Raw genomic sequence first — 20,434 nt, 5'->3', positions numbered from 1 at the left:
CTACACACACACACACACACAATGTGAGTTATACAGTAACCTACTAACTGCACACACTACACACACACACACACACACAATGTGAGTAATACAGTAACCTACTAACTGCACACACTACACACACACACACAATGTGAGTTATACAGTAACCTACTATCTGCACACACTATACACACAAACACAATATGAGTTATACAGTAACCTACTATCTGCACACACTACACACACAATGTGAGTTATACAGTAACCTGCTATCTGCACACACACACAATGTGAGTTATACAGTAACCTACTATCTGCACACACTACACACACACACAATGTGAGTTATACAGTAACCTACAATCTGCACACACTACACACACACACAATGTGAGTTATACAGTAACCTACTCTCTGCACACACTACACACACACAATGTGAGTTATACAGTAACCTACTATCTGCACACACTACACACACACACAATGTGAGTTATACAGTAACCTACTATCTGCACACACTACACACACACACACACACAATGTGAGTTATACAGTAACCTACTATCTGCACACACTACACACAATGTGAGTTATACAGTAACCTACTATCTGCACACACTACACACACACACATACAATGTGAGTTATACAGTAACCTACTATCTGCACACACACACACACACAATGTGAGTTATACAGTAACCTACTATCTGCACACACTACACACACACACATACAATGTGAGTTATACAGTAACCTAATATCTGCACACACTACACACACACAGTGTGAGTAATACAGTAACCTACTATCTGCACACACTACACACACACAGTGTGAGTTATACAGTAACCTACTATCTGCACACACTACACACACACACACAATGTGAGTTATACAGTAACCTACTATCTGCACACACTACACACACACACACACACACACACACACACAATGTGAGTTATACAGTAACCTACTATCTGCACACACTACACACACACACAATGTGAGTTATACAGTAACCTACTATCTGCACACACTACACACACACACATACAATGTGAGTTATACAGTAACCTACTATCTGCACACACACACACACACACACAATGTGAGTTATACCGTAACCTGCTATCTGCACACACTACACACACACTCACACAATGTGAGTTATACAGTAACCTACTATCTGCACACACCACACACACACACAATGTGAGTTATACAGTAACCTACTATCTGCACACACTACACACACACACAATGTGAGTTATACAATAACCTACTATCTGCACACACTACACACACACAATGTGAGTTATACAGTAACCTACTATCTGCACACACTACACACACAATGTGAGTTATACAGTAACCTACTATCTGCACACACTACACACACACACAATGTGAGTTATACAGTAACCTGCTATCTGCACACACTACACAATGTGAGTTATACAGTAACCTACTATCTGCACACACTACACACACAATGTGAGTTATACAGTAACCTACTATCTGCACACACTACACACACACACACACAATGTGAGTTATACAGTAACCTACTATCTGCACACACTACACACACACAATGTAAGTTATACAGTAACCTACTATCTGCACACTACACACACACACAATGTAAGTTATACAGTAACCTACTATCTGCACACACTACACACACACAATGTGAGTTATACAGTAACCTACTATCTGCACACACTACACACACACAATGTGAGTTATACAGTAACCTACTATCTGCACACACTACACACACACAATGTGAGTTATACAGTAACCTACTATCTGCACACACTACACACACACAATGTGAGTTATACAGTAACCTACTATCTGCACACACTGCACACACACAATGTGAGTTATACAGTAACCTACTATCTGCACACACTACACACACACAATGTGAGTTATACAGTAACCTACTATCTGCACACACTACACACATACACAATGTGAGTTATACAGTAACCTACTATCTGCACACACTACACACATACACAATGTGAGTTATACAGTAACCTACTATCTGCACACACTATACACACACAATGTGAGTTATACAGTAACCTACTATCTGCACACACTACACACACACACACACACACACACACACAATGTGAGTTATACAGTATCCTACTATCTGCACACACTATACACACACAATGTGAGTTATACAGTAACCTACTATCTGCACACACTACACACACACAATGTGAGTTATACAGTAACCTACTATCTGCACACACTACACACACACACAATGTGAGTTATACAGTAATCTACTATCTGCACACACTACACACACACAATGTGATTTATACAGTAACCTACTATCTGCACACACTATACACACACAATGTGAGTTATACAGTAACCTACTATCTGCACACACTACACACACACACAATGTGAGTTATACAGTAACCTACTATCTGCACACACTACACACACACAATGTGAGTTATATAGTAACCTACTATCTGCACACACTACACACACACACAATGTGAGTTATACAGTAACCTATTATCTGCACACACTACACACACACACACACACACACACACACAATGTGAGTTATACAGTAACCTATTATCTGCACACACTACACACACACACACACACACACACACACAATGTGAGTTATACAGTAACCTACTATCTGCACACACTACACACACACACAATGTGAGTTATACAGTAACCTACTATCTGCACACACTACACACACACACAATGTGAGTTATACAGTAACCTACTATCTGCACACACTACACACACAATGTGAGTTATATAGTAACCTTCTATCTGCACACACTACACACACACAGTGTGAGTAATAAAGTAACCTATTATCTGCACACACTACACACACACACACAATGTGAGTTATACAGTAAACTACTATCTGCACACAATACACACACACACAATGTGAGTTATACAGTAACCTACTATCTGCACACACTACACACACACACACACACACAGTGTGAGTAATACATAACCTATTATCTGCACACACTACACACACAATGTGAGTTATACAGTAACCTACTATCTGCACACACTACACACAAACACAATGTGAGTTATACAGTAACCTACTATCTGCACACACTACACACACACACAATGTGAGTTATACAGTAACCTACTATCTGCACACACTACACACACACACAATGTGAGTTATACAGTAACCTACTATCTGCACACACTACACACATACACAATGTGAGTTATACAGTAACCTACTATCTGCACACACTACACACACACACAATGTGAGTTATACAGTAACCTACTATCTGCACACACTACACACACAATGTGAGTTATACAGTAACCTATTATCTGCACACACTACACACTACACACACACAATATGAGTTATACAGTAACCTACTATCAGCACACACTACACACACACACATACAGCTAACAAATACACACAACTAAAGACACCAGAGAAGGTGTTTAAGGAAAAGGATGACACAGAGACAACTTCTTAATAAAGATGTTAGTTTGTCTTTATTCTCTCTGGATATATTCCTGTATTTATATACCTAGGCACAACCGAAAACTGTATGGTCGACACAATGTACAAAGACGGTATATTCTACAAAGACGGGAAGCTTTCACCTGAGAATTAACATAATGTACAAAGATCGGCTGCGCTGACTGAGAAATAACATCTCTGTGCTGAAGGAAAGAAACTGTGAGAAACCCTTTCACCCCAAGAGAGGACATGAGACCCTTGTTCTTTTACAGACATCACTGCGGGGTTGATAGGACCCTGCCAGGACAGTAAATGTTCCGCAGTAATAGGAATAGACAGTAACTGGTGTTGGTTGGTGCTTTGTATTTACAGACCAGACGACAGAGCTAATCTTGCACTAGATTTAGATAAATTAAACGGACCATAGTATGAAACAGGACCTAAGTATTATTCTGCCCTGGTGACGGCTGCAACTAAAATAAAGCTACAGATATGAGGCTTGTGCTCACAAGGTTATGTACGAGCAAGTTCATCCTGCAGTTTTAGCGAATTCCTGATGTAGAACAATTCCTACAAACGCTCTCTGGTGGTGAAAGGGCTGACAAATCCCCTCAATCTCGTCTTTCTGTCTCAGCCCTGTATGGTTCTAGGACATTCCCCTATATACAGTAATATACAATAATAATAATAATAATTAAATGAAGTACAATAATCACAGAGTTAAAATACCGTTAACAACCCAAAGGTTTCCTGTCCCCCCCAGGGAGAGCACTGCTTTACTATACCCAAACTGTGCAACCCACATCATGCAAGTCACTGTGCCCGGATCGTTCCTCCACATGCAGCCCACAATGCATAAGGGGTTATTCTGCTGAGTATTTATAGTACAGTGGGCACACACAGGCGCTCCCCATGTCAGTATTGGGGGGCCGTGATGTTTCTTCACAATGGAAATCCTATGATTTGGAAATCTAATAAAATATTTAGTGGTTTTTGCCTGTTTTCTAAGAGATGTGCTAGGGGCCTGAGACATAACTAAAAAGGTGCAAGACATCAATCCTCTCCCCCCACACCGTAGATCTCATCAATAAAATGACACGGGTGCCGTCCCTTGTATCTGAGCAGCTTTTCCCGCTTTTGTTACATCAGGTTGGTCAGTTAATCTGCAATGGACCGACATTGATTTTCTTCCCTTGAGTGTCTGACAGGAGCAACCGTTTAACCATGAAATCTCTGGCCAGTCAGAATGTGAGTACAGGCCGAGTGCGCCGACAGCTTATTGGCTGATAGGTTCCATTTGCAAACACCTCACTTGTTAGAGTAACCAGGTTTATTGAGGAATGCGGTTTATGACTTCTTGGGAGGCACCATAAGCACTGCACATACTTTACTGGTTCCCTCTTTCAGCTGCCCTGTTGGGGAAGCATTTACCCCAATTATTCTGGGGAAGTCGCTCCATTTCCCTGCATGATTTAGAAGGCCATGAACACTTTGTAGTTTTAGCTGCAAAATGTATGGGTTCCCCTTCTCAACACTGGTATTGGGGTTTAAGCAAAAAGCAGTCGTGGAGTGCAGAGTTGGAGTGCCTAGGCTCTGGCAGATTTTGGTTAATTACCCCTGAGATCTCACGCATCTGACAAACAGCTCTGGATGCGGTCAATCCACTGTTGAGCCAGCACAGGGTCCGAAGCACAAAAGTTGTAAACTCTACGCGTCGTCTTCAGCTGAAATAGATAAGACGAATAAGAAAGAAACGTCAGAGGATATTAATGAGCTGACACTTCATGTGAAACAAATAGCCATAAAAAAAGAGAGCAGACAGGATAGCGGTGGTGGTAGTATAGGAGTCTAGGGGGGTGGGGGGCAAAGATGAACGAAGGAGGAGCAGAGAGGATAGCAGCGGGGGTAGTATAGGGGTCCAGGGGGGCAAAGCTGAACGAAGGAGGAGCAGAGAGGATAGCAGCGGGGTAGTATAGGAGTCTAGGGGGGTGGGGGGCAAAGCTGAATGAAGGAGGAACAGAGAGGATAGCAGCTGGGGGTAGTATAGGGGTCTAGGGGGGCAAAGCTGAATGAAGGAGGAGCAGAGAGGATAGCAGCGGGGGTAATATAGGGGTCCAGGGGGGCAAAGCTGAATGAAGGAGGAGAAGAGAGGATAGCAGCGGGGTAGTATAGGAGTCTAGGGGGGTGGGGGGCAAAGCTGAATGAAGGAGGAACAGAGAGGATAGCAGCGGGGGTAATATAGGGGTCCAGGGGGGGCAAAGCTGAATGAAGGAGGAGAAGAGAGGATAGCGGCGGGGGTAATATAGGGGTCCAGGGGGGCAAAGCTGAATGAAGGAGGAGAAGAGAGGATAGCAGCGGGGGTAGTATAGCAGTCTAGGGGGGGTGGGGGGCAAAGCTGAACGAAGCAGGAGCAGAGAGGATAGCAGCGGGGGTAGTATAGGGGTCTAGGGGGGGTGGGGGGCAAAGCTGAACGAAGGAGGAGCAGAGAGGATAGCAGCGGGGTAGTATAGGGGTCTAGGGGGGGTGGGGGGGGCAAAGCTGAATGAAGCAGGAACAGAGAGGATAGCAGCGAGGGTAGTATAGGGGTCTAGGGGGGGGGTGGGGGGCAAAGCTGAATGAAGGAGGTGCAGAGAGGATAGCAGCGGGGGTAGTATAGCAGTCTAGGGGGGGGTGGGGGGCAAAGCTGAACGAAGCAGGAGCAGAGAGGATAGCAGCGGGGGTAGTATAGGAGTCTAGGGGGGTGGGGGGCAAAGCTGAATGGAGGAGCAGAGAGGATAGCAGCGGGGGTAGTATAGGGGTCTAGGGGGGGTGGGGGGCAAAGCTGAACGAAGGAGGAGCAGAGAGGATAGCAGTGGGGGTAGTATAGGGGTCTAGGGGGGCAAAGCTGAATGAAGCAGGAGCAGAGAGGATAGCAGCGGGGTAGAATAGGAGTCTAGGGGGGTGGGGGGCAAAGCTGAATGAAGCAGGAACAGAGAGGATAGCAGCGGGGTAGTATAGGGGTCTAGGGGGGCAAAGCTGAACGAAGCAGGAGCAGAGAGGATAGCAGCGGGGGTAGTATAGGAGTCTAGGGGCGTGGGGGGCAAAGCTGAACGAAGCAAGAGCAGAGAGGATAGCAGCGGGGTAGTATAGGAGTCATGGTGGGGTGGGGGGCAAAGCTGAATGAAGCAGGAATAGAGAGGATAGCAGCGGGGTAGTATAGGAGTCTAGGGGCGTGGGGGGCAAAGCTGAACGAAGCAAGAGCAGAGAGGATAGCAGCGGGGTAGTATAGGAGTCATGGTGGGGTGGGGGGCAAAGCTGAATGAAGCAGGAATAGAGAGGATAGCAGCGGGGTAGTATAGGGGTCTAGGGGGGCAAAGCTGAACGAAGCAGGAGCAGAGAGGATAGCAGCGGGGGTAGTATAGGAGTCTAGGGGCGTGGGGGGGCAAAGCTGAATGAAGCAAGAGCAGAGAGGATAGCAGCGGGGTAGTATAGGAGTCATGGTGGGGTGGGGGGCAAAGCTGAATGAAGCAGGAACAGAGAGGATTAAAGATGAACAAACATGGTGAAGAGGAACAGTGGGGAGGAGGGGACCAGATTGTGATGAAAGGGACACAAGATGGAGGGTAAAAAAAAGAATGGGACAGAAATCTGCTGAAAGGGAAGAGGTGAGGCCTGACCCAACCATAAAGGTAGCAAATGAGAAGGAAACAGAAAGCTGTGAAGGCTGCAAGAAGATTGGCTTAAGAGCGAACACCGATAGATGCAACGGAGAGGAAGAGAAACTAAGAAGGGAAATTAGAAGTTGACGGAAGGAAGCGCCTGGGAAGGGCAAACACACAGGGTGAGACACTCACATCAAAAAATGCTCTTTCATCCACTGTTTTGGGGGCACCTAGACTCGGGGTGCCTGGAATAACCGCCTCCACTTCTGCCAGGTCAATCACCCCTTTACATTCGGTATCTGTGCGGCTCTCGTAGTATCGTAGCTAAGGGAACAGACAGGAAGTGTGAGTGCGGGATGAAGCAGCAGGGGTGCTATATAGGGGGGAACGTTACTGATGAGGGGCATTTGTTTAGCACCAGCAACTCTAGAGGAAGCTCAGACATCTGTGACCTGTAGCCTGATGTCACCTGCTGTACTCAGTAGGACAGTGAGCTCTGTCTCTGTAGCCTGATGTCACTTGCTGTACTCAGTAGGACAGTGAGCTCTGTCTCTGTAGCCTGATGTCACTTGCTGTACTCAGTAGGACAGTGAGCTCTGTCTCTGTAGCCTGATGTCACCTGCTGTACTCAGTAGGACAGTGAGCTCTGTGACCTGTAGCCTGATGTCACCTGCTGTACTCAGTAGGACAGTGAGCTCTGTCTCTGTAGCCTGATGTCACTTGCTGTACTCAGTAGGAGAGTGAGCTCTGTGACCTGTAGCCTGATGTCACCTGCTGTACTCAGTAGGACAGTGAGCTCTGTGACCTGTAGCCTGATGTCACCTGCTGTACTCAGTAGGACAGTGAGCTCTGTGACCTGTAGTCTGATGTCACCTGCTGTACTCAGTAGGACAGTGAGCTCTGTCTCTGTAGCCTGATGTCACTTGCTGTACTCAGTAGGACAGTGAGCTCTGTCTCTGTAGCCTGATGTCACCTGCTGTACTCAGTAGGACAGTGAGCTCTGTGATCTGTAGCCTGATGTCACCTGCTGTACTCAGTAGGACAGTGAGCTCTGTGACCTGTAGTCTGATGTCACTTGCTGTACTCAGTAGGACAGTGAGCTCTGTCTCTGTAGCCTGATGTCACTTGCTGTACTCAGTAGGACAGTGAGCTCTGTCTCTGTAGCCTGATGTCACTTGCTGTACTCAGTAGGACAGTGAGCTCTGTGACCTGTAGCCTGATGTCACCTGCTGTACTCAGTAGGACAGTGAGCTCTGTGACCTGTAGTCTGATGTCACTTGCTGTACTCAGTAGGACAGTGAGCTCTGTGACCTGTAGCCTGATGTCACCTGCTGTACTCAGTAGGACAGTGAGCTCTGTCTCTGTAGCCTGATGTCACTTGCTGTACTCAGTAGGAGAGTGAGCTCTGTGACCTGTAGCCTGATGTCACCTGCTGTACTCAGTAGGACAGTGAGCTCTGTGACCTGTAGTCTGATGTCACCTGCTGTACTCAGTAGGACCAGTGAGTCTCATGTCTCTGTAGCCTGATGTCACTTGCTGTACTCAGTAGGGCAGTGAGCTCTGTCTCTGTAGTCTGATGTCACCTGCTGTACTCAGTAGGACAGTGAGCTCTGTCTCTGTAGCCTGATGTCACTTGCTGTACTCAGTAGGACAGTGAGCTCTGTCTCTGTAGCCTGATGTCACTTGCTGTACTCAGTAGGACAGTGAGCTCTGTCTCTGTAGCCTGATGTCACTTGCTGTACTCAGTAGGACAGTGAGCTCTGTGACCTGTAGTCTGATGTCACCTGCTGTACTCAGTAGGACAGTGAGCTCTGTCTCTGTAGCCTGATGTCACTTGCTGTACTCAGTAGGACAGTGAGCTCTGTCTCTGTAGCCTGATGTCACTTGCTGTACTCAGTAGGACAGTGAGCTCTGTCTCTGTAGCCTGATGTCACCTGCTGTACTCAGTAGGACAGTGAGCTTTGTGACCTGTAGCCTGATGTCACCTGCTGTACTCAGTAGGACAGTGAGCTCTGTGACCTGTAGCCTGATGTCACCTGCTGTACTCAGTAGGAGAGTGAGCTCTGTCTCTGTAGCCTGATGTCACTTGCTGTACTCAGTAGGGCAGTGAGCTCTGTCTCTGTAGTCTGATGTCACCTGCTGTACTCAGTAGGAGAGTGAGCTCTGTCTCTGTAGCCTGATGTCACTTGCTGTACTCAGTAGGGCAGTGAGCTCTGTCTCTGTAGTCTGATGTCACCTGCTGTACTCAGTAGGACAGTGAGCTCTGTCTCTGTAGCCTGATGTCACTTGCTGTACTCAGTAGGACAGTGAGCTCTGTCTCTGTAGCCTGATGTCACCTGCGTGTACTCAGTAGGACAGTGAGCTCTGTCTCTGAAGCCTGATTCCACGTGCTTTTTTGTATAACTCATGTAGGGAAAGTGAGCTCTGTGACCTGTTAGCCTGATGTCACCCTGCTTGTAACTCAGTAGGACAGTGAGCTCTGTCTCTGTAGCCTGATGTCACCTCTGTACTTCAATTGAGACAGTGAGCTCTGCCTCTGTAGTCTGATGTCCACTTGCTGTACTCGGGGCTAGGACAGTGAGCTCTTGTCTCTGTAGGCCTGAATGTCAACCTGCTGGTACTCAGTAGGCAGTGAGCTCTGTCCTCTGTAGCCTGATGTCACTTGCTGTACTCAGTAGGACAGTGAGCTCTGTCTCTGTAGCCCTGATGTCACCTGCTGTACTCAGTAGGACAGTGAGCTCTGTCTCTGTAGTCTGATGTCACCTTTTGTACTCAGTAGGACAGTGAGCTCTGTCTCTGTAGTCCTGATGTCACCTGCTGTACTCAGTAGGGAACAGTGAGCTCTGTGCTCGTAGCCTGAGTCACTGGCTGTACTCAGTAGGATCAGTGAGCTCGTGCTCTGTAGCCTGATGTCACCTGCTGTGTCTCGTAGGACAGTGAGCTCTGTCGCTGTAGCCTGATGTACTCTGTATACTCAGTAGGACAGTGAGCTCTGGACTCTGTAGCCTGAGTCACTTGCAGTACTCAGTAGGACAGTGAGCTGTGCTGTCGCTCTGAGCCTGGAAGTCACTTGCTGTACTCAGTAGGACCAGTGAGCTCTGTGACCTGTAGCCCTTGATGTCACCTGCGGATACTCAGTAGGACTGTGAGCCTTTGTCTCTGTAGCTGGATGTCACCTGCTGTACTCAGTAGGACAGTGAGCTCTGTGACCTGTAGCCTGATGTCACCTGCTGTACTCAGTAGGACAGTGAGCTCTGTGACCTGTAGCCTGATGTCACTTGCTGTACTCAGTAGGACAGTGAGCTCTGTCTCTGTAGCCTGATGTCACCTGCTGTACTCAGTAGGACAGTGAGCTCTGTCTCTGTAGCTGATGTCACTTGCTGTACTCAGTAGGACAGTGAGCTCTGTCTCTGTAGCTGATGTCACCTGCTGTACTCAGTAGGACAGTGAGCTCTGTGACCTGTAGCCTGATGTCACTGCTGTACTCAGTAGGACAGTGAGCTCTGTGACCTGTAGTCTGATGTCACCTGCTGTACTCAGTAGGACAGTGAGCTCTGTCTCTGTAGCCTGATGTCACCTGCTGTACTCAGTAGGACAGTGAGCTCTGTCCTGTGCCTGATGTCACTTGCTGTACTCAGTAGGACAGTGAGCTCTGTGACCTGTAGCCTGATGTCACCTGCTGTACTCAGTAGGACAGTGAGCTCTGTGACCTGTAGCCTGATGTCACTTGCTGTACTCAGTAGGACAGTGAGCTCTGTCTCTGTAGCCTGATGTCACCTGCTGTACTCAGTAGGACAGTGAGCTCTGTCTCTGTAGCCTGATGTCACCTGCTGTACTCAGTAGGACAGTGAGCTCTGTCTCTGTAGCCTGATGTCACTTGCTGTACTCAGTAGGACAGTGAGCTCTGTGACCTGTAGCCTGATGTCACCTGCTGTACTCAGTAGGACAGTGAGCTCAGTGACCTGTAGCCTGATGTCACCTGCTGTACTCAGTAGGACAGTGAGCTCTGTGACCTGTAGCCTGATGTCACCTGCTGTACTCAGTAGGACAGTGAGCTCTGTGACTGTAGCTGATGTCACTTGCTGTACTCAGTAGGACAGTGAGCTCTGTGACCTGTAGCCTGATGTCACCTGCTGTACTCAGTAGGACAGTGAGCTCTGTCTCTGTAGTCTGATGTCACCTGCTGTACTCAGTAGGACAGTGAGCTCTGTCTCTGTAGTCTGATGTCACCTACTGTACTCAGTAGGACAGTGAGCTCTGTCTCTGTAGCCTGATGTCACCTGCTGTACTCAGTAGGACAGTGAGCTCTGTGACCTGTAGCCTGATGTCACTTGCTGTACTCAGTAGGACAGTGAGCTCTGTCTCTGTAGCCTGATGTCACCTGCTGTACTCAGTAGGACAGTGAGCTCTGTGACCTGTAGCCTGATGTCACTTGCTGTACTCAGTAGGACAGTGAGCTCTGTGACCTGTAGCCTGATGTCACCTGCTGTACTCAGTAGGACAGTGAGCTCTGTCTCTGTAGCCTGATGTCACCTGCTGTACTCAGTAGGACAGTGAGCTCTGTCTCTGTAGCCTGATGTCACTTGCTGTACTCAGTAGGACAGTGAGCTCTGTGACCTGTAGTCTGATGTCACCTGCTGTACTCAGTAGGACAGTGAGCTCTGTGACCTGTAGCCTGATGTCACCTGCTGTACTCAGTAGGACAGTGAGCTCTGTCTCTGTAGCCTGATGTCACCTGCTGTACTCAGTAGGACAGTGAGCTCTGTCTCTGTAGCCTGATGTCACCTGCTGTACTCAGTAGGACAGTGAGCTCTGTCTCTGTAGCCTGATGTCACCTGCTGTACTCAGTAGGACAGTGAGCTCTGTCTCTGTAGTCTGATGTCACCTGCTGTACTCAGTAGGACAGTGAGCTCTGTCTCTGTAGTCTGATGTCACCTGCTGTACTCAGTAGGACAGTGAGCTCTGTGACCTGTAGCCTGATGTCACTTGCTGTACTCAGTAGGACAGTGAGCTCTGTCTCTGTAGCCTGATGTCACTTGCTGTACTCAGTAGGACAGTGAGCTCTGTGACCTGTAGCCTGATGTCACCTGCTGTACTCAGTAGGACAGTGAGCTCTGTGACCTGTAGTCTGATGTCACCTGCTGTACTCAGTAGGACAGTGAGCTCTGTCTCTGTAGCCTGATGTCACTTGCTGTACTCAGTAGGACAGTGAGCTCTGTGACCTGTAGCCTGATGTCACTGCTGTACTCAGTAGGACAGTGAGCTCTGTCTCTGTAGCCTGATGTCACTTGCTGTACTCAGTAGGACAGTGAGCTCTGTGACCTGTAGCCTGATGTCACTTGCTGTACTCAGTAGGACAGTGAGCTCTGTCTGTAGCCTGATGTCACTGCTGTACCAATAGGACAGTGAGCTCTGTCTCTGTAGCCTGATGTCACTTGCTGTACTCAGTAGGACAGTGAGCTCTGTGACCTGTAGCCTGATGTCACCTGCTGTACTCAGTAGGACAGTGAGCTCTGTCTCTGTAGCCTGATGTCACTTGCTGTACTCAGTAGGACAGTGAGCTCTGTGACCTGTAGCCTGATGTCACTTGCTGTACTCAGTAGGACAGTGAGCTCTGTGACCTGTAGTCTGATGTCACCTGCTGTACTCAGTAGGACAGTGAGCTCTGTCTCTGTAGCCTGATGTCACCTGCTGTACTCAGTAGGACAGTGAGCTCTGTGACCTGTAGCCTGATGTCACCTGCTGTACTCAGTAGGACAGTGAGCTCTGTCTCTGTAGTGTTGTCACTTGCTGTACTCAGTAGGACAGTGAGCTCTGTCTCTGTAGCCTGATGTCACTTGCTGTACTCAGTAGGACAGTGAGCTCTGTGACCTGTAGCCTGATGTCACCTGCTGTACTCAGTAGGACAGTGAGCTCATGACCTGTAGCCTGATGTCACTGCTGTACTCAGTAGGACAGTGAGCTCTGTGACCTGTAGCCTGATGTCACCTGCTGTACTCAGTAGGACAGTGAGCTCTGTGACCTGTAGCCTGATGTCACCTGCTGTACTCAGTAGGACAGTGAGCTCTGTGACCTGTAGCCTGATGTCACCTGCTGTACTCAGTAGGACAGTGAGCTCTGTGACCTGTAGCATGATGTCACCTGCTGTACTCAGTAGGACAGTGAGCTCTGTCTCTGTAGCCTGATGTCACTCTGTACTCAGTAGGACAGTGAGCTCTGTCTCTGTAGTCTGATGTCACCTACTGTACTCAGTAGGACAGTGAGCTCTGTCTCTGTAGCCTGATGTCACCTGCTGTACTCAGTAGGACAGTGAGCTCTGTGACCTGTAGCCTGATGTCACTTGCTGTACTCAGTAGGACAGTGAGCTCTGTCTCTGTAGCCTGATGTCACCTGCTGTACTCAGTAGGACAGTGAGCTCTGTGACCTGTAGCCTGATGTCACTTGCTGTACTCAGTAGGACAGTGAGCTCTGTGACCTGTAGCCTGATGTCACCTGCTGTACTCAGTAGGACAGTGAGCTCTGTCTCTGTAGCCTGATGTCACCTGCTGTACTCAGTAGGACAGTGAGCTCTGTCTCTGTAGCCTGATGTCACCTGCTGTACTCAGTAGGACAGTGAGCTCTGTGACCTGTAGTCTGATGTCACCTGCTGTACTCAGTAGGACAGTGAGCTCTGTGTCTGTCGCCTGATGTCACCTGCTGTCCTCAGTAGGACAGTAGAGCTCTTGTGACCTGTAGCCTGATGTCACCTGCTGTACTCAGTAGGACAGTCGAGCTCTCTGACCTTGTAGTCCCTGATGTCACTTGCTGTACTCAGTACGGACAGTGTAAGCTCTGGTCTCTGTAGTCCTGATGTCCACCTTGCTGTACTCAGTAGGACAGGTGAGCTCTGTGACCTGTAGGCCTGATGTCACCTGCTGTACTCAGTAGGACATGAGCTCTGTGACCCTGTAGCCCTGATGTCACTTGCTGTACTCAGTAGGACCAGTGAGCTCCTGTGACCTGTAGCCTGATGTCACTGCTGTACTCAGTAGGACAGTGAGCTCTGTGACCTGTAGCTGATGTCACCTGCTGTACTCAGTAGGACAGTGAGCTCTGTGACCTGTAGCCTGATGTCACATGCCTGCTACTCAGTAGGACAGGTGAGCTCTGTGACCTGTAGACTGATGTCACCTGGCTGTACTCAGTAGGACAGTGAGCTCTGTCTCTGTAGCCTGATGTCACTTGCTGTACTCAGTAGGACAGTGAGCTCTGTCCTGTAGCCTGATGTCACTGCTGTACTCAGTAGGACAGTGAGCTCTGTCTCTGTAGCCTGATGTCACTTGCTGTACTCAGTAGGACAGTGAGCTCTGTGACCTGTAGCCTGATGTCACTTGCTGTATCTCAGTAGGACAGTGAGCTCTGTCTCTGTAGCCTGATGTCACCTGCTGTACTCAGTAGGACAGTGAGCTCTGTCTCTGTAGCTGATGTCACTTGCTGTACTCAGTAGGACAGTGAGCTCTGTGACCTGTAGCCTGATGTCACTGCTGTACTCAGTAGGACAGTGAGCTCTGTCTCTGTAGCCTGATGTCACTTGCTGTACTCAGTAGGACAGTGAGCTCTGTGACCTGTAGCCTGATGTCACTTGCTGTACTCAGTAGGACAGTGAGCTCTGTGACCTGTAGTCTGATGTCACCTGCTGTACTCAGTAGGACAGTGAGCTCTGTCTCTGTAGCCTGATGTCACCTGCTGTACTCAGTAGGACAGTGAGCTCTGTGACCTGTAGCCTGATGTCACTGCTGTACTCAGTAGGACAGTGAGCTCTGTCCTCTGTAGCTGATGTCACTTGCTGTACTCAGTAGGACAGTGAGCTCTGTGACCTGTAGCCTGGTGTCACTTGCTGTACTCAGTAGGACAGTGAGCTCTGACTCTGTAGCCTGATGTCACCTGCTGTACTCAGTAGGACAGTGAGCTCTGTCTCTGTAGCCTGATGTCACTTGCTGTACTCAGTAGGACAGTGAGCTCTGTGACCTGTAGTCTGATGTCACCTGCTGTACTCAGTAGGACAGTGAGCTCTGTCTCTGTAGCCTGATGTCACTTGCTGTACTCAGTAGGACAGTGAGCTCTGTCTCTGTAGTCTGATGTCACCTGCTGTACTCAGTAGGACAGTGAGCTCTGTCTCTGTAGTCTGATGTCACCTGCTGTACTCAGTAGGACAGTGAGCTCTGTGACCTGTAGCCTGATGTCACCTGCTGTACTCAGTAGGACAGTGAGCTCTGTGACCTGTAGCCTGATGTCACTGCTGTACTCAGTAGGACAGTGAGCTCTGTGACCTGTAGCCTGATGTCACCTGCTGTACTCAGTAGGACAGTGAGCTCTGTGCTGTAGCCTGATGTCACCTGCTGTACTCAGTAGGACAGTGAGCTCTGTGACCTGTAGCCTGATGTCACCTGCTGTACTCAGTAGGACAGTGAGCTCTGTGACCTGTAGTCTGATGTCACCTGCTGTACTCAGTAGGACAGTGAGCTCTGTGACCTGTAGCCTGATGTCACTTGCTGTACTCAGTAGGACAGTGAGCTCTGTGACCTGTAGCCTGATGTCACTTGCTGTACTCAGTAGGACAGTGAGCTCTGTCTCTGTAGCCTGATGTCACTTGCTGTACTCAGTAGGACAGTGAGCTCTGTGACCTGTAGTCTGATGTCACCTGCTGTACTCAGTAGGACAGTGAGCTCTGTGACCTGTAGCCTGATGTCACCTGCTGTACTCAGTAGGACAGTGAGCTCTGTCTCTGTAACTTGATGTCACCTGCTGTACTCAGTAGGACAGTGAGCTCTGTCTCTGTAGCCTGATGTCACTGCTGTACTCAGTAGGACAGTGAGCTCTGTGACCTGTAGCTGATGTCACTGCTGTACTCAGTAGGTCAGTGAGCTCTGTGACCTGTAGCTGATGTCACTGCTGTACTCAGTAGGACAGTGAGCTCTGTCTCTGTAGCCTGATGTCACTTGCTGTACTCAGTAGGACAGTGAGCTCTGTGACCTGTAGCTGATGTCACCTGCTGTACTCAGTAGGACAGTGAGCTCTGTGACCTGTAGCTGATGTCACTTGCTGTACTCAGTAGGACAGTGAGCTCTGTCTCTGTAGTCTGATGTCACCTGCTGTACTCAGTAGGACAGTGAGCTCTGTCTCTGTAGCCTGATGTCACCTGCTGTACTCAGTAGGACAGTGAGCTCTGTGACCTGTAGTCTGATGTCACTTGCTGTACTCAGTAGGACAGTGAGCTCTGTGACCTGTAGCCTGATGTCACTTGCTGTACTCAGTAGGACAGTGAGCTCTGTCTCTGTAGTCTGTCACCTGCTGTACTCAGTAGGACAGTGAGCTCTGTCTCTGTAGCCTGATGTCACCTGCTGTACTCAGTAGGACAGTGAGCTCTGTCTCTGTAGCCTGATGTCACCTGCTGTACTCAGTAGGACAGTGAGCTCTGTCTCTTAGCCTGATGTCACCTGCTGTACTCAGTAGGACAGTGAGCTCTGTCTCTGTAGTCTGATGTCACTTGCTGTACTCAGTAGGACAGTGAGCTCTGTCTCTGTAGACTGATGTCACCTGCTGTACTCAGTAGGACAGTGAGCTCTGTCTCTGTAGCCTGATGTCACCTGCTGTACTCAGTAGGAAAGTGAGCTCTGTGACCTGTAGCCTGATGTCACTTGCTGTACTCAGTAGGACAGTGAGCTCTGTGACCTGTAGCCTGATGTCACTTGCTGTACTCAGTAGGACAGTGAGCTCTGTGACCTGTAGCCTGATGTCACTTGCTGTACTCAGTAGGACAGTGAGCTCTGTCTCTGTAGCCTGATGTCACCTGCTGTACTCAGTAGGACAGTGAGCTCTGTCTCTGTAGTCTGATGTCACCTGCTGTACTCAGTAGGACAGTGAGCTCTGTCTCTGTAGCCTGATGTCACCTGCTGTACTCAGTAGGACAGTGAGCTCTGTCTCTGTAGCCTGATGTCACTTGCTGTACTCAGTAGGACAGTGAGCTCTGTGACCTGTAGTCTGATGTCACCTGCTGTACTCAGTAGGACAGTGAGCTCTGTCTCTGTAGTCTGATGTCACCTGCTGTACTCAGTAGGACAGTGAGCTCTGTCTCTGTAGCCTGATGTCACTTGCTGTACTCAGTAGGACAGTGAGCTCTGTCTCTGTAGCCTGATGTCACCTGCTGTACTCAGTAGGACAGTGAGCTCTGTGACCTGTAGCCTGATGTCACTTGCTGTACTCAGTAGGACAGTGAGCTCTGTAGCCTGATGTCACCTGCTGTACTCAGTAGGACAGTGAGCTCTGTGACCTGTAGTCTGATGTCACCTGCTGTACTCAGTAGGACAGTGAGCTCTGTCTCTGTAGCCTGATGTCACCTGCTGTACTCAGTAGGACAGTGAGCTCTGTGACCTGTAGTCTGATGTCACCTGCTGTACTCAGTAGGACAGTGAGCTCTGTCTCTGTAGCCTGATGTCACCTGCTGTACTCAGTAGGACAGTGAGCTCTGTGACCTGTAGTCTGATGTCACCTGCTGTACTCAGTAGGACAGTGAGCTCTGTGACCTGTAGCCTGATGTCACCTGCTGTACTCAGTAGGACAGTGAGCTCTGTGACCTGTAGCCTGATGTCACCTGCTGTACTCAGTAGGACAGTGAGCTCTGTCTCTGTAGTCTGATGTCACCTGCTGTACTCAGTAGGACAGTGAGCTCTGTCTCTGTAGCCTGATGTCACCTGCTGTACTCAGTAGGACAGTGAGCTCTGTCTCTGTAGTCTGATGTCACTTGCTGTACTCAGTAGGACAGTGAGCTCTGTGACCTGTAGCCTGATGTCACCTGCTGTACTCAGTAGGACAGTGAGCTCTGTCTCTGTAGCCTGATGTCACTTGCTGTACTCAGTAGGACAGTGAGCTCTGTGACCTGTAGCCTGATGTCACCTGCTGTACTCAGTAGGACAGTGAGCTCTGTCTCTGTAGCCTGATGTCACCTGCTGTACTCAGTAGGACAGTGAGCTCTGTGACCTGTAGCCTGATGTCACCTGCTGTACTCAGTAGGACAGTGAGCTCTGTCTCTGTAGCCTGATGTCACCCTGCTGTACTCAGTAGGACAGTGAGCTCTGTCTCTGTAGCCTGATGTCACTTGCTGTACTCAGTAGGACAGTGAGCTCTGTGACCTGTAGCCTGATGTCACTTGCTGTACTCAGTAGGACAGTGAGCTCTGTCTCTGTAGCCTGATGTCACTTGCTGTACTCAATAGGACAGTGAGCTCTGTGACCTGTAGCCTGATGTCACTTGCTGTACTCAGTAGGACAGTGAGCTCTGTGACCTGTAGCCTGATGTCACCTGCTGTACTCAGTAGGACAGTGAGCTCTGTCTCTGTAGCCTGATGTCACCTGCTGTACTCAGTAGGACAGTGAGCTCTGTCTCTGTAGCCTGATGTCACTTGCTGTACTCAGTAGGACAGTGAGCTCTGTGACCTGTAGTCTGATGTCACTGCTGTACTCAGTAGGACAGTGAGCTCTGTGACCTGTAGCTGATGTCACTTGCTGTACTCAGTAGGACAGTGAGCTCTGTCTCTGTAGCCTGATGTCACCTGCTGTACTCAGTAGGACAGTGAGCTCTGTCTCTGTAGCCTGATGTCACTTGCTGTACTCAGTAGGACAGTGAGCTCTGTCTCTGTAGCCTGATGTCACCTGCTGTACTCAGTAGGACAGTGAGCTCTGTCTCTGTAGCCTGATGTCACCTGCTGTACTCAGTAGGACAGTGAGCTCTGTCTCTGTAGTCTGATGTCACCTGCTGTACTCAGTAGGACAGTGAGCTCTGTGACCTGTAGCCTGATGTCACTTGCTGTACTCAGTAGGACAGTGAGCTCTGTCTCTGTAGCCTGATGTCACTTGCTGTACTCAGTAGGACAGTGAGCTCTGTGACCTGTAGCCTGATGTCACTGCTGTACTCAGTAGGACAGTGAGCTCTGTGACCTGTAGTCTGATGTCACCTGCTGTACTCAGTAGGACAGTGAGCTCTGTCTCTGTAGCCTGATGTCACTTGCTGTACTCAGTAGGACAGTGAGCTCTGTGACCTGTAGCCTGATGTCACCTGCTGTACTCAGTAGGACAGTGAGCTCTGTCTCTGTAGCCTGATGTCACTTGCTGTACTCAGTAGGACAGTGAGCTCTGTGACCTGTAGCCTGATGTCACTTGCTGTACTCAGTAGGACAGTGAGCTCTGTCTCTGTAGCCTGATGTCACCTGCTGTACTCAGTAGGACAGTGAGCTCTGTCTCTGTAGCCTGATGTCACTTGCTGTACTCAGTAGGACAGTGAGCTCTGTGACCTGTAGCCTGATGTCACCTGCTGTACTCAGTAGGACAGTGAGCTCTGTCTCTGTAGCCTGATGTCACTTGCTGTACTCAGTAGGACAGTGAGCTCTGTGACCTGTAGCCTGATGTCACTTGCTGTACTCAGTAGGACAGTGAGCTCTGTGACCTGTAGCCTGATGTCACCTGCTGTACTCAGTAGGACAGTGAGCTCTGTCCTGTAGCCTGATGTCACCTGCTGTACTCAGTAGGACAGTGAGCTCTGTGACCTGTAGCCTGATGTCACCTGCTGTACTCAGTAGGACAGTGAGCTCTGTCTCTGTAGTCTGATGTCACTTGCTGTACTCAGTAGGACAGTGAGCTCTGTCTCTGTAGCCTGATGTCACTTGCTGTACTCAGTAGGACAGTGAGCTCTGTGACCTGTAGCCTGATGTCACCTGCTGTACTCAGTAGGACAGTGAGCTCAGTGACCTGTAGCCTGATGTCACCTGCTGTACTCAGTAGGACAGTGAGCTCTGTGACCTGTAGCCTGATGTCACCTGCTGTACTCAGTAGGACAGTGAGCTCTGTGACCTGTAGCCTGATGTCACTTGCTGTACTCAGTAGGACAGTGAGCTCTGTGACCTGTAGCCTGATGTCACCTGCTGTACTCAGTAGGACAGTGAGCTCTGTCTCTGTAGCCTGATGTCACCTGCTGTACTCAGTAGGACAGTGAGCTCTGTCTCTGTAGTCTGATGTCACCTACTGTACTCAGTAGGACAGTGAGCTCTGTCTCTGTAGCCTGATGTCACCTGCTGTACTCAGTAGGACAGTGAGCTCTGTGACCTGTAGCCTGATGTCACTTGCTGTACTCAGTAGGACAGTGAGCTCTGTCTCTGTAGCCTGATGTCACCTGCTGTACTCAGTAGGACAGTGAGCTCTGTGACCTGTAGCCTGATGTCACTTGCTGTACTCAGTAGGACAGT

The 20,434-nt window shown here is 49.0% G+C and overlaps 1 long non-coding RNA gene across 1 annotated transcript; it reads right to left on the bottom strand.

Moving 5' to 3' along the window:
• Nucleotides 1-3,526: 3,526 nt before the first annotated feature.
• On the bottom strand, nt 3,527-7,669 carry LOC128644017 (uncharacterized). Its single transcript, XR_008399908.1, has 2 exons — nt 7,354-7,669; nt 3,527-5,244 (listed from the first exon to the last, which is right to left on the bottom strand). It is a non-coding gene; the product is annotated as an uncharacterized LOC128644017 (long non-coding RNA).
• Between the last annotated feature and the right edge of the window lie 12,765 nt (nt 7,670-20,434).

The sequence above is a fragment of the Bombina bombina genome, unplaced genomic scaffold, assembly GCF_027579735.1.
Source record: "Bombina bombina isolate aBomBom1 unplaced genomic scaffold, aBomBom1.pri scaffold_1661, whole genome shotgun sequence".
Taxonomy (NCBI): domain Eukaryota; kingdom Metazoa; phylum Chordata; class Amphibia; order Anura; family Bombinatoridae; genus Bombina; species Bombina bombina.
Note: the sequence above shows the minus strand (reverse complement) of the source record. Positions and strands in the feature narration are given on the sequence as shown.